The 11,834-nt window shown below is 47.4% G+C and overlaps 1 long non-coding RNA gene across 1 annotated transcript in view; it reads right to left on the minus strand.

Annotated features, from left to right (window-relative positions):
* The window catches only part of LOC146178551 (uncharacterized), a 38,076-nt gene extending 28,323 nt beyond the window's left edge, over positions 1-9,753 (minus strand). Inside the window, exons 1-3 of the long non-coding RNA XR_014700980.1 lie at positions 9,651-9,753; positions 7,530-7,574; positions 4,409-4,468 (exon numbers count right to left, since the gene is read on the minus strand). This is a non-coding gene — a long non-coding RNA (uncharacterized LOC146178551). The remainder of the gene's footprint in view (positions 1-4,408; positions 4,469-7,529; positions 7,575-9,650) is intronic.
* Between the last annotated feature and the right edge of the window lie 2,081 nt (positions 9,754-11,834).

Raw genomic sequence — 11,834 nt, forward strand, 5'->3', positions numbered from 1 at the left:
CGTGAGAGCGTGACGTCACGACCAGAGGAGTGCTGGGGCCCCAATTTGTTAAAGCGGATGAAATAAATGTTTTCCCATCCATCCATTGTCTCTTCGGCCGTGGTCGTTCCTCCGCTCGGCGCGGCGGCTACCACGAGACAGCGTGACGTCACGACCAGAGGAGAGCAGGGGCCCCAGCCCCAACTTGTCTCTTCGGCCGTAGTCGTTCCTTCGCTCGGCGCGGCGGCTACCACGTGACGGCCTCCTCGGCCCGCCGCGTGAGGGCGCGCGCTAGGAGAGGATAAAAGGCGCCGCATGCGCGCTCCGCTTTGTCATGTCTGAGGAGTCGTACAAGGCGTCGCTGGAGCGACGTGCTGCTCTTAAGCGCCGGCGCCGTGCCGATGAGACAGATGAAGAAAGGCAAGAGCGGTTGGCTAAGCAACGCGCCTATGCCGCAGAATGGTGAGCCCGGCGGCGTTCTGCGTTCTGCAAGTTCAGTGAGCGAGAGTAGTTTCATGGACTCTCTGAATGCCGAAGAATCGTCTATGAGTAGTGCAGAGCGATATAATTACCACAGACGAAAGCACCGTGTAGAAGAGCGTGTTCATTGGAATAAACAAACAGTGTAAACTATATTGTGTCCAGAATAAATGCTTTAGTTGCACAAAAGGCGAAGCCATGCCAAACCACCAGCAGAGCCAAGCGCAGCCAGGGAGGTATTACTTTCGCAATCACTCAGGCTTAACCAGAGCTAAGCCACAGCTAATTTTTATTATCGAAAAGTGTCGCTATCTCACGTGACCTCGAGTCATCTGATTGGTCGAAACGCCGCAACCAGATGGTACCACTACAGAACCGGAAAAAGTGGTCACATCTGGTTTCAGCGTTTCGACCATTCAGATGATTCGAGGTCACGTGAGATAGCGTCACAACAATAACGAAGCAAACTCGGGATACGGGGCCTAGGTGTACCGTCCAGACTCGCACTTGCCAGAAAAAAGTGAGATACTGCGCCTTTGCTTTGCTGTAAACCAATTATAATTTTATACATCCCATCGTTAGCCTCTTGTCGGCATTCATTGCAGTGCTACATATAATTGTAATTGGTTTACAGTAAAGGAAAGGCGCAGTACCTGTCACGCTTTCTCCAACAAGTGTGCGTTTGGACGGTACACCATCGCTCCTGTCGCGTGGCGTTCCTTGGCGCGCGTTCAAGTGTGGGACTGCAGGTGGCAGGAACGCTAGACGAAATGAGACTCCTTATATCGGCGTTCGTTGCAGTGCTACATAAAATTATAATGGGTTTACAGGAAAGGAAAGGCGCAGTATCTTTACACTTTCTCCGGCAAGTGTGTTTGGATGGTACATCATCGCTCCTGTCGCGTGGCGTTCCTTGGCGCGCGTTCAAGTGTGGGACTGCAGGTGGCAGGAACGCTAGACGAAATGAGACTCCTTTTATCGGCGTTCGTTGCAGTGCTACATAAAATTATAATGGGTTTACAGGAAAGGAAAGGCGCAGTATCTTTACACTTTCTCCGGCAAGTGTGTTTGGATGGTACATCATCGCTCCTGTCCCGTGGCGTTCCTTGGCGCGCGTTCAAGTGTTGGATTGCAGGTGGCAGGAACGCTAGACGAGATGAGATTCCTTTTATCGGCGTTCGTTACAGTTCTACAAATCATAATTGGTTTACAGAAAAGGAAAGGTGCAGCGTCTATCACACTTTCTCCGGCAAGTGTGTTTGGATGGTACGCCATCGCTCCTGTCGCGTGGCGTTCCTTGGCGCGCGTTCAAGTGTGGGATTGCAGATGCCAGGAAGGTAGACGAGATGACACTCCTTTTATCGACGTTCGTTACAGTGCTACATATTATATTTATTTTTATTTATTTGATCATACTGCAGACCCAGTGAAGGGTTCTGGCAGGAGGGGCAAAAATTCCAAAAGAAAACACAAAACCATAAAGTGCAAAAACATGATAAAATTTAGACAAGCACAAGCGAGATGTAGAAAAACAGCAAATAAATGCACGGCCTGTTATAAAGAATCGTCTTGAAGTGATAATAATGGCAGGTTAGTCCATTCGGTTATGGTGCGCGGGAAAAAAATTGAAGACTGGCAAAAGTAAGGTGTTAGTGATTAGATGTGCGTATTTTTTGGTGCCCTAGACGATGCCGCTTTAAGATAATTGGTTTACAGGAAAGCAAAGGCGCAGTATCATTCACACTTTCTCCGGCCAATGTGAGTTCGGACGGTACACCACCGCTCCTGTCACGTGACGTTCCTTGGCGCGCATTCAAGTGTGGCAGTGACGATGGCAGGGACGCATCCCGCCTCGGCCAGTCAGAAAGCCGCAAAAGTGGGGCACACTTTGTCCACGACAGCATGAGCCATTAAAGGGTTTCGCCTTAATAAGAGGAAAACGATGAGAGGCAATAGACAGAAGAGGACGGGTAGGCTTTCGCCATTCTCTTCTCAAAAGACATCTGAGAGACCGTGTAATTTTTCATCTGAGATTTGCTGAAACCTATTTAATATATCAAGAACGGAATCGATATCACTGACCTAGCCAGGTACGAGCGAATATCCTAAATGCTTCATAGTTGCCGTGAAATGCGCGCAATGATACGAAGATCTGCTAAAGTAGTCGCAGAGGGCTAAGAACCCCGCGCTGTCATTTACAATGTTCAGGAACACGGTAGAGTTTGGTGGATAATAACAGTACATTGAACTGGAACAGATTTCATTTTTAACCGTTTCATCATATCATGCAGTTTATGAAAATTTACACTGCATTTGTTCCTCCTAATATCAGGCTGCTGACGCTTCAATGCCACGAGCAAGAGATGCTGCCTCTCATGGCATTTTTTTCTCAAAGTCCACTCTTTGCAGGGCATCTTCTTTAGAGACCACAAGTACAGCCAGGAAATTGTGACTGCACTGATTTCAGACGCAGACACGGCATATTTAGTGTAACTTCGGGTACCTATCCTTTCTGAGGATCGGTGTACGCTGAAGCATGTTCGAGACAGGATTTATGAAGATGTACAGCGCACAGCTGCATTAGAATAGCAAAAGCGCAAGGCACTATACTACGATCGCAATATTAGTCGTCGTTTCTACCCCAATTATCCGTTGTTATGTCGCCGAACAGTCCATCTTTTTTATTCTTCAATTCATACACGTCGACCCTGTCGCCATCTTCTTTTATCTATAAAACATAGTTGTTCCTTTTTTGGCCTCTTACGTGTGGCAAAAAGCGACCGTTAATAAGGTCACGTGTGGTAACAATGCCTTGGGCACAAAAGAGCAGAGAGGCGTAGTAGTACTGAAAACTTTTATTGCACTCACTAGGGCCCTCAAAGGTGCTAAGCAACCCGTTAGCGGCGGTAGATCAAAATGCGCTCGCTCGTCGTCAAACTAAGATTGCCCGCAGCATTCTGCAGCTCTTAATGTCGGTGAATAAATACCTAGCTAAGCATGCAAAAATATGAGTGCAACAACCTGGAACATTGTGAAAACAGGCGTGACAGGCCAGAGTCATTCGTGATTGGACTCGGTGCATTTTCCCCGACGAATAAAATTATAAAGCCTCGCCTCGACGACACTAAGCGTGAATAAAATTATACAAGATATTTACCTGAGGACACGCAAAATGATAACGCCGCACGCCAGCTGCTGCCAGCAAAAAAAAATAAATATAACTAGGGTTCGCGACAATATGTACAAATTATTCAATGCTGCAAAGCAATCAGGGTAAGAGTGCACATTTTTCTACACTATCTATTTCCTTATTAAAGGCGAACTTCAGTAAACATTTTTCTCCTGGCCTTATGCTAAGCCTCCTCCCTGGCCTGGCGATGTGGTTGATACCTACATCCAAAAGAGAAAGAGCTGCTGCGTCTTCGACTTCGTCAAAACCACCACCGACAACATATAGTTATTGCACCTTTCTTTCTGTAAACACTGATTTTTATATGCAATTTGCTCTGCAGTGCTTGGATGTTTCGAACAAACCAATCCCTTTGGTTATTTCATGTGGATCCACCTTCACGCTGTCATTATTGTAGTTGGTAGTCCAAAACCTGGCGTGGTTGGCACAGGTTACGTCGACAATATTACGAGCGAATACCAGAAACTGTTAACCGCAATTTTCGAACCACGTAAGTCCTGAGCTTTTATGAGGATCCTAGACCAGAACGTCTACAGATATGGCAAAGATAAAATTGACGGACCAAGCTCGAGTGAAAGTACGTTCTCCAAATGCATCCGTGAATTAAAAATCACGTTTATAACAAAAACTTGCGATAGCTTCTCCTTGCCCTATGCCAGGATTTGTATTTTTACCAGGCTGAAATTTCATGCACTGGAATTGCTCTATTTACCTCACATCTCACAAGAGTAAACGCTTTAATTATTAGAAGCCCCTCACCTGCCGTCACCTTGACTTCTTCCTTGTTTTTAACGCCTACCCCTCCTGACGAGGTTCCTCCTGCGAAAAAAATATCTTGGTCAGGTCAGAAAACGTAAGCACTCAGCTTCTTGTTCTCAAAATTTGCTGAACGAAGATATCAAGGCATCAAAAGAGAAGTCTGTTTCGCGTGTCTGGCAAAATATTATAATATACCATGCATCCTGAATGTTAAACCGGCCGTTTTTACCTGGACCCGTGCATTTCTTTCTTCCTGCGTTCAAATTTTCAGTACTAATGACGCCATTTCTTCAACTATACCTGTGGGTTCTGGTGTACCTCAATGATCAGAACTTGTCCCCTGCTATTTCTAATCTGCTTAAATGGCTTACCTAATACGGTTATCTCCACAGTTTGTTTACTTACGGATGACTGTGTGATTTCCCGCAAAATAACTACGGTTATTTTGCGGTTATCTCCACAGTTTGTTTACTTACGGATGACTGTGTGATTTCCCGCAAAATAACTAATAACTTCAATATTCACTCTCTGCAGATCGATCGACATAACGCACTTCATTCGAGCCAAATATGGGAAAGGGAAATAAATATCAAAGTGCAATATGAGGATGTCTGGTCATAATACAACATATTGTCACATGGTGGTGACAATGCCGTTGGCAACAAATGAGGAGACGATCTTCGCAGGAATCAACTCTTTATTAGGCTGACTTGTGCCGGCAAAAGAACAAAGCAATCTTCGGCTGCGTAAGCATCAATTGTGCGCAGCGGTCGTCGATCTACGATTGTCTATTTAACTTGTCAGCGGTGCATTTAAAGACGTCGAGGAAAGATCTAGATAAAGCCGCAAACTGTGACTCGCACGACCTGGAACATTATAGAAACACACGCTAGCGCGACAAAGAAAATGATAAAGCTTCGTCTCGCGACAACGGGTATGAACAAACATAGAATACAGAAGCCGAAAAAGAGCACATAAGGATGTAAATAGTTCTGCCCCTAAAAAGGCATCGCCTCGATGCTTAAAAAGTAAACAGAGAAAGGTAAACAAAATACGCAAAGCTTAAATAACTAGGGCTTTTAGCGCGCGTAATAAGGATTTACGTGCACAACATGGATGATTTGTTGGCACGATCGGAGCCGCTGCGATGGGGTCGTGCCGTTGGGGACGACTTGATAGTTAAGCTATAGTGCCTAGAATATTCTAGGCACGATAGTTAAGCTGTCCCATGCGCCGAAGGATTTTGTATGGTCCGAAGTATCGCCGCAAGAGCTTTTCACTCAGTCCGCGTCGGCGTATCGGCGTCCAATTCCACACTTGATCTCCCGGCCTGTACTCTGCGTCCCGTCGTCGCAACTTGTATCGTCGGCCATCGGTGCGCTGCTAGTCTTTTTATGCAGCCGGGCGAGTTGTCGGGCTTCCTCTGCACGCTGAACGTAGGCGGCGACGTCGAGGTTGCCTTCCGTCACTTGCTGCAGCATCGCGTCGGGCGCTCTAGTGGGCCTCCTGCCGTACACAAGCTTGAACGGGGTCAACTTGGTTGTCTGCTGGACAGCCGTATTATACGCGAAGATCACATACAGCAGGATGGCATCCAATGTCTTGTGCTCGGCGTCGACGTACATGGCAATCATGTCCGCAATAATTTTGTTAGACGCTCCATAAGTCAATTTGTTTGAGGATGGTACGCAGTTGCTCATCGATAGCTTCTGTGACTGTATTGCTGGATGGTTTGCGTCAGCTCTGCCGTAAAGGATGTTCCCCTGTCCGTGATGAGCACTTCGGAAGCGCCATGTCGCAGCAGAATACGCTCGACAAAGAACTTGGCGACTTCTGCCGCGGTACTATTACGCAGGACTTTCGCTTCGGCGTAGCAGGTGAGGTAGTCACTGGCCACGATGATCCACTTCTTCGCTGCTTATGAAGTCGGAAAGGGGCCGAGCAGATCCATCCCAGTTTGTTGAAATGGTTTGCCGGGGACGGTATGGGGTTCAGTAGCCCAGATGGTCTGGTCGGCGGCGTCTTGTATCGCTGGTACTCACGGCACGTTGTCACCTAATTGGCAACGGCTGCAGGTAATCACGACCAGTAATACCTCTCTTGGTTCTGATGCAGCATGCGCGCCATCCCGAGGTGCCCTGCTGTCGGCTCATCATGGAAAGCCTGAAAAATTTCCTTTCTTAGTTCTTTCGGCTTGACAAAAACGTATACGTGGTCTTGCTGGGTGTAAAGTTTCTTATCACTTGGACGTCGTTGTGCAACGCGAAGGACGACAACTCAAGCCTGGACACATTCGGAGTAGAAGCGATCTTGCCTTCTAGGTGGTCTGCTAGTTCTCTCAACTCAGTGTCCGAGTGCTGATAAGGCATTGTCGTCATAGCCCTTCGGGGCGCATCAAAAGGGGACCGTGACAAGCAGTCTCCATCAGAATGCTTGCGGCCAGACTTGTAGACCACCATGATGTCAAATTCTTGTAGGCGTAAGCTCCATCTTGCAAGTTGGTGAGCCAACAGAACGCGTGACGATCGCGTACCGCTTTGAATGGCCGCCGACCGTATAGGTATGAACGAAACTTCGAAGTGGCCGAGATGATCGCGAGGCACTCCTTCTCGGTCGTCGAATAATTAGCTTCGGCTTTGGAGACGGACATGTTAGCGTACGCGATAACAATTTGCTGTCCGGCTCTCTTCTGAACGAGAACGGAACCTAGGCTCACACTGTTTGCGTCGGTGTGAATTTCGGTCTCGGCATTTTCATCAAAGTTGCCCAGAACCGGAGAGGGTTGTAGGCGGCGATTAATTTTGTCGAAGGCTCGTTCTTGTGGCGTATCCCATTTAAAAGGTGCGTCAGCCTTTGTAAGCTATGTCAACGATTCGGCGATGAGAGAAAAATTCCTGACCAATCGCCTATAGTAAGCGGACATCCCAAGGAACCTGCGTACAGCTTTCTTGTCGGCTGGCTGTAGAAACTGCGATCGCAGCTGTTTTCTCCGGATCAGGCATGACATCAGGTTTCGCATGCAGTCCTTGACGGGCGTTGCCGCAACACCCAAAATTGCATTATGAGGACCGAAAATGTACCTTTGGATTGCATTCAAGTTATGATGTCTCAAGTGGCTTACCTGCATACCGCGCATTAGAAGTGTCCCCGGTTTGTTGATCTTCATCTGCGTTCAGAGAAAACTAAATTAGTGGTGCGTGAGGAACGTCTGTCAGAATCGTGTAACACTGAGGATACATTATTGGGACTGAACTTTCGAGGAGCCGCCAACTATGCTTTAGAGCTTGACAACGTTGTAATTACGGGCAGCAACCACATGCAACAGGAGATTGTAGAGGTGTCAGAAATTGGCAGTATAAGTTTGGACCTTGTCAGCACGCCATGAATTGCTAGCTCTCTCGCAAAATGAGATGAAGCATCTGTGCCACTCGACGTGACATTTTTGCTATCAACCTTTTGTTTGTAACCCTTTTTGTATCCATATATGCCTGTAGTTCTTTCTAACAAAATGTAGTTTGAGGTTAGCGCTTATGCGTGTTCTTTCATGTCCCCGTCTTCAGCGCTATTGTCCTAAACCCAGACATTACTATGAATTACACAAAATAAATTCAAATAACTTGTTGTACCTCCTAAACAGACTCTTTAATTATTGGTGAAAATGTGTTCTCTGACAACACTTGCGGTAAAAACGACAATCTAACAATTCTCTGCCACGTGATCAAAACGGCAGCGTTGATTCGACAATAGCATGCACGCAGAGAAGACCATATCGAAACATTGCCCTTTATTGCAATATCAAGTTGTTTTCAGGAAAAGGCCTGTTTAACAATAATACGTTCTTGTCCTCAAAATATATTTTGTTGAAATCGGTAGAGTGCAAATAGCCTGAACTGATTATTTAGACACTCTCGGTATAACATAGTTTTGCCACTCGTGCCACTTCAGCTTTGCACAGTCTCGGTGTGAGTATAGTTTTTGTAGTTCCTTTAGTGCCGAAACTAAGAAGCTCATAGCCCAGGCAGAGAGTAATGAGGGCCCGAAGAAATACACGGAAGAGCTTCTCCAAAGCCTCAGTGAACACCAACGCAAACTTTAACCGCCGAAACAAATCAAGCTACGCCACCCTTTAGAAGTGGGACAGCTCTGCGGAGCAATATGATTCTGAGGTACTGGGCGTCTTAGCCTTCAAGATGAGACAATGGGGTAAATATCAGAAACTGGTTGTGCAACGCGGTACTCACCCGTCGCTGGCGACGAGCAATTATTGATGCTGCCGCTAGCGCGTTTACAAAGCAGTTAAACGCCAAAACGCTAAGCTTGCCGCGTTTTGCCTGCCATGTTAGCGCAGTAACACAGAGAATATATTGGTTGAATGTCCACTTTGCAATATACTTCATCAGTGATGTCACTGTAAGGCCAGGTTTAACGAAGACACTGCACTATGGTCGCAGGAACGTAAATTGTCATTAAATATTTCTTTAATATTATATGTGCTCAAATATGAACGTATTCACCATCAAAGATCAACAATGACATTTTCTGCACAACTAAAACTCAAGGACTTAGCAGAAGAATGTACATTCAGATGAAAGGTACCAGTTTTCTCATTAGATAGCTCAAAATTCCTAACACTTGTGAACCTTCTTAAGTTTAATGGGCAAGGAGCTGATTAGGCGGCTTTCGACGGCTGTCTATTTAAATCACAATTTGATTACTCTGCATGAAAAGACAACTGAATATGATTACAAGAGAATTTTAACTAGAGAATTCATTGTAAGAAGAGTCAGTAAAGTCGCGACAATCCTCATATACTAAACCTCGATCTGGGACAGGGTGCATTATGCGCCCTACAATGGCCTCAAGAAAGTCAATTATTGCTCAAGAATCGACTTCAACGTTTTTTTTTCTAATTTATTTTGTGTGCACTGAAAAAGATTTGGTAAAGTACGTGAGAAATGCTTCCGAGATCATGCCTGTTTCGGGAGTGGCACAAGAGCCTACATTGGCAGAGGTACCGTGTCTATGGTTATATTGTATAGCGCTAGTTGAAGTTGACAAATTTTATATCTTCCTCTTTGACAGCTTGGCTGGCGATCTAGCGCTATTTTTTCAAACCAAAGGACGCAACAAATTCACGTTACATACACGCGACCTTCTGACAGTCGTCACTGCTGTCATCAGAAATACCACTTGACCAAAACAATGTAGCTCGCCAGCTTTAAAGAAGTGTGGCGTGTCTCACCTTGCAAGTGACTGGCTGCTGCGGCCACTGCGGCCACCATAAGAAGGCAACAGCATGCCATCATAGCGGCAAGCTTCCGATTCGAATCATTCTCGTCACTGCGTGTACAAAAACGAGATAAAATTAGCTTTATCAGCACAGTAGCCAGATCACTGTTAAGCCACCTTCACTAATCGCAGGAACAAAGGCAAAATCTCTAAATGTCGGCTTTGCGCAGCAAGCTAGTGTCAGGCACTGAAGATACACGATAGGCATTATACGCATAGGGGATCATCAAAATCACACAATAAACGCTATAAGACGTAGCTTATATATTATATACTGCGATCAGCAGCTCATATAGAAAGGCTGTTACAGAGTGCATTATGTAATAGAAATACCCGAAGTTACACAATTTAATCTTCCCGCATGGCTCTGAAACTTGCAGACGGGGGTCAGCAGCATATTCACACCTTTTTTTGTTTGTTTCAACCTGAACATTTTTGCCTCTGAAGGTAAATGTCTGAGTAAAATGAATGGATCGACGGACGGGACGGACGAGACGGACGGACGAGACGGACGGACGAGACGGACGGACGAGACGGACGGACGAGACGGACGGACGAGACGGACGGACGAGACGGACGGACGAGACGGACGGACGAGACGGACGGACGAGACGGACGGACGAGACGGACGGACGAGACGGACGGACGAGACGGACGGACGAGACGGACGGACGAGACGGACGGACGAGACGGACGGACGAGACGGACGGACGAGACGGACGGACGAGACGGACGGACGAGACGGACGGACGAGACGGACGGACGAGACGGACGGACGAGACGGACGGACGAGACGGACGGACGAGACGGACGGACGAGACGGACGGACGAGACGGACGGACGAGACGGACGGACGAGACGGACGGACGAGACGGACGGACGAGACGGACGGACGAGACGGACGGACGAGACGGACGGACGAGACGGACGGACGAGACGGACGGACGAGACGGACGGACGAGACGGACGGACGAGACGGACGGACGAGACGGACGGACGAGACGGACGGACGAGACGGACGGACGAGACGGACGGACGAGACGGACGGACGAGACGGACGGACGAGACGGACGGACGAGACGGACGGACGAGACGGACGGACGAGACGGACGGACGAGACGGACGGACGAGACGGACGGACGAGACGGACGGACGAGACGGACGGACGAGACGGACGGACGAGACGGACGGACGAGACGGACGGACGAGACGGACGGACGAGACGGACGGACGAGACGGACGGACGAGACGGACGGACGAGACGGACGGACGAGACGGACGGACGAGACGGACGGACGAGACGGACGGACGAGACGGACGGACGAGACGGACGGACGAGACGGACGGACGAGACGGACGGACGAGACGGACGGACGAGACGGACGGATGGATAGATGGATAGAATATAGGAGCGTACCCCTTGAAAAGGGTTGGTAGCAGTTGCTATCATGCTCGTTTTTTCCCCTATATCCTAATTATTGTTCTAATCAGGTAACGATACCTTCAATTTATTTTTTGAATATTTGTTTCTACATTACTAACATTATGTTATCTTTATGCTTTTAAGCCACCAATCTTTCCATCGTTTTTTGCCACCAGCTTCCACCGCAGGCTCATTCACCCGGCTACTGGTATTTCCAAACCCCAGGGCCTCAGGAAGACTGAGTGCGCCTGCATCGAATTCTGAATGGATACCATCTCATTCGAGTATTAGATGGGTAATTGTTTCTGTGGATTCACCACACACTGCACATGTGTCATCTTCATGGTCAAATTTTTTTGTCGCTGCGTGTTCTAAGGCAACCTGATCTAGCTTCAAAAAAGTAGGGCACTGCTTCTTGTCTTATCAAAGAAAGCTTCCTTCCTGATCTGCCTTTTCCTCTTTCGGTATAGTGCCACACTGTTTCTTTTCCATAGAATTTATCCAATTTTTCTGTGTTTTTCATCTATTGCTTAATGCTCTTTACTTCTTCATCCTTGTGACCAGCGTACTTACTGGTTAGTTGACTTATTCTTTTCCTCCATTGTGAGTCAACGCTTTTCAGGAAAAGGTATTTAAATACAAAATACCCTTTGCAAAATAAGCCACCTGTGGGGAAATTCCGGTTTCGGATTCGGTTCGGAAAGAACACTGGGA

Source organism: Amblyomma maculatum, chromosome 9 (assembly GCF_055883805.1).
Source record: "Amblyomma maculatum isolate TAMU_Amacu chromosome 9, ASM5588380v1, whole genome shotgun sequence".
Classification (NCBI taxonomy): Eukaryota; Metazoa; Arthropoda; class Arachnida; order Ixodida; family Ixodidae; genus Amblyomma; species Amblyomma maculatum.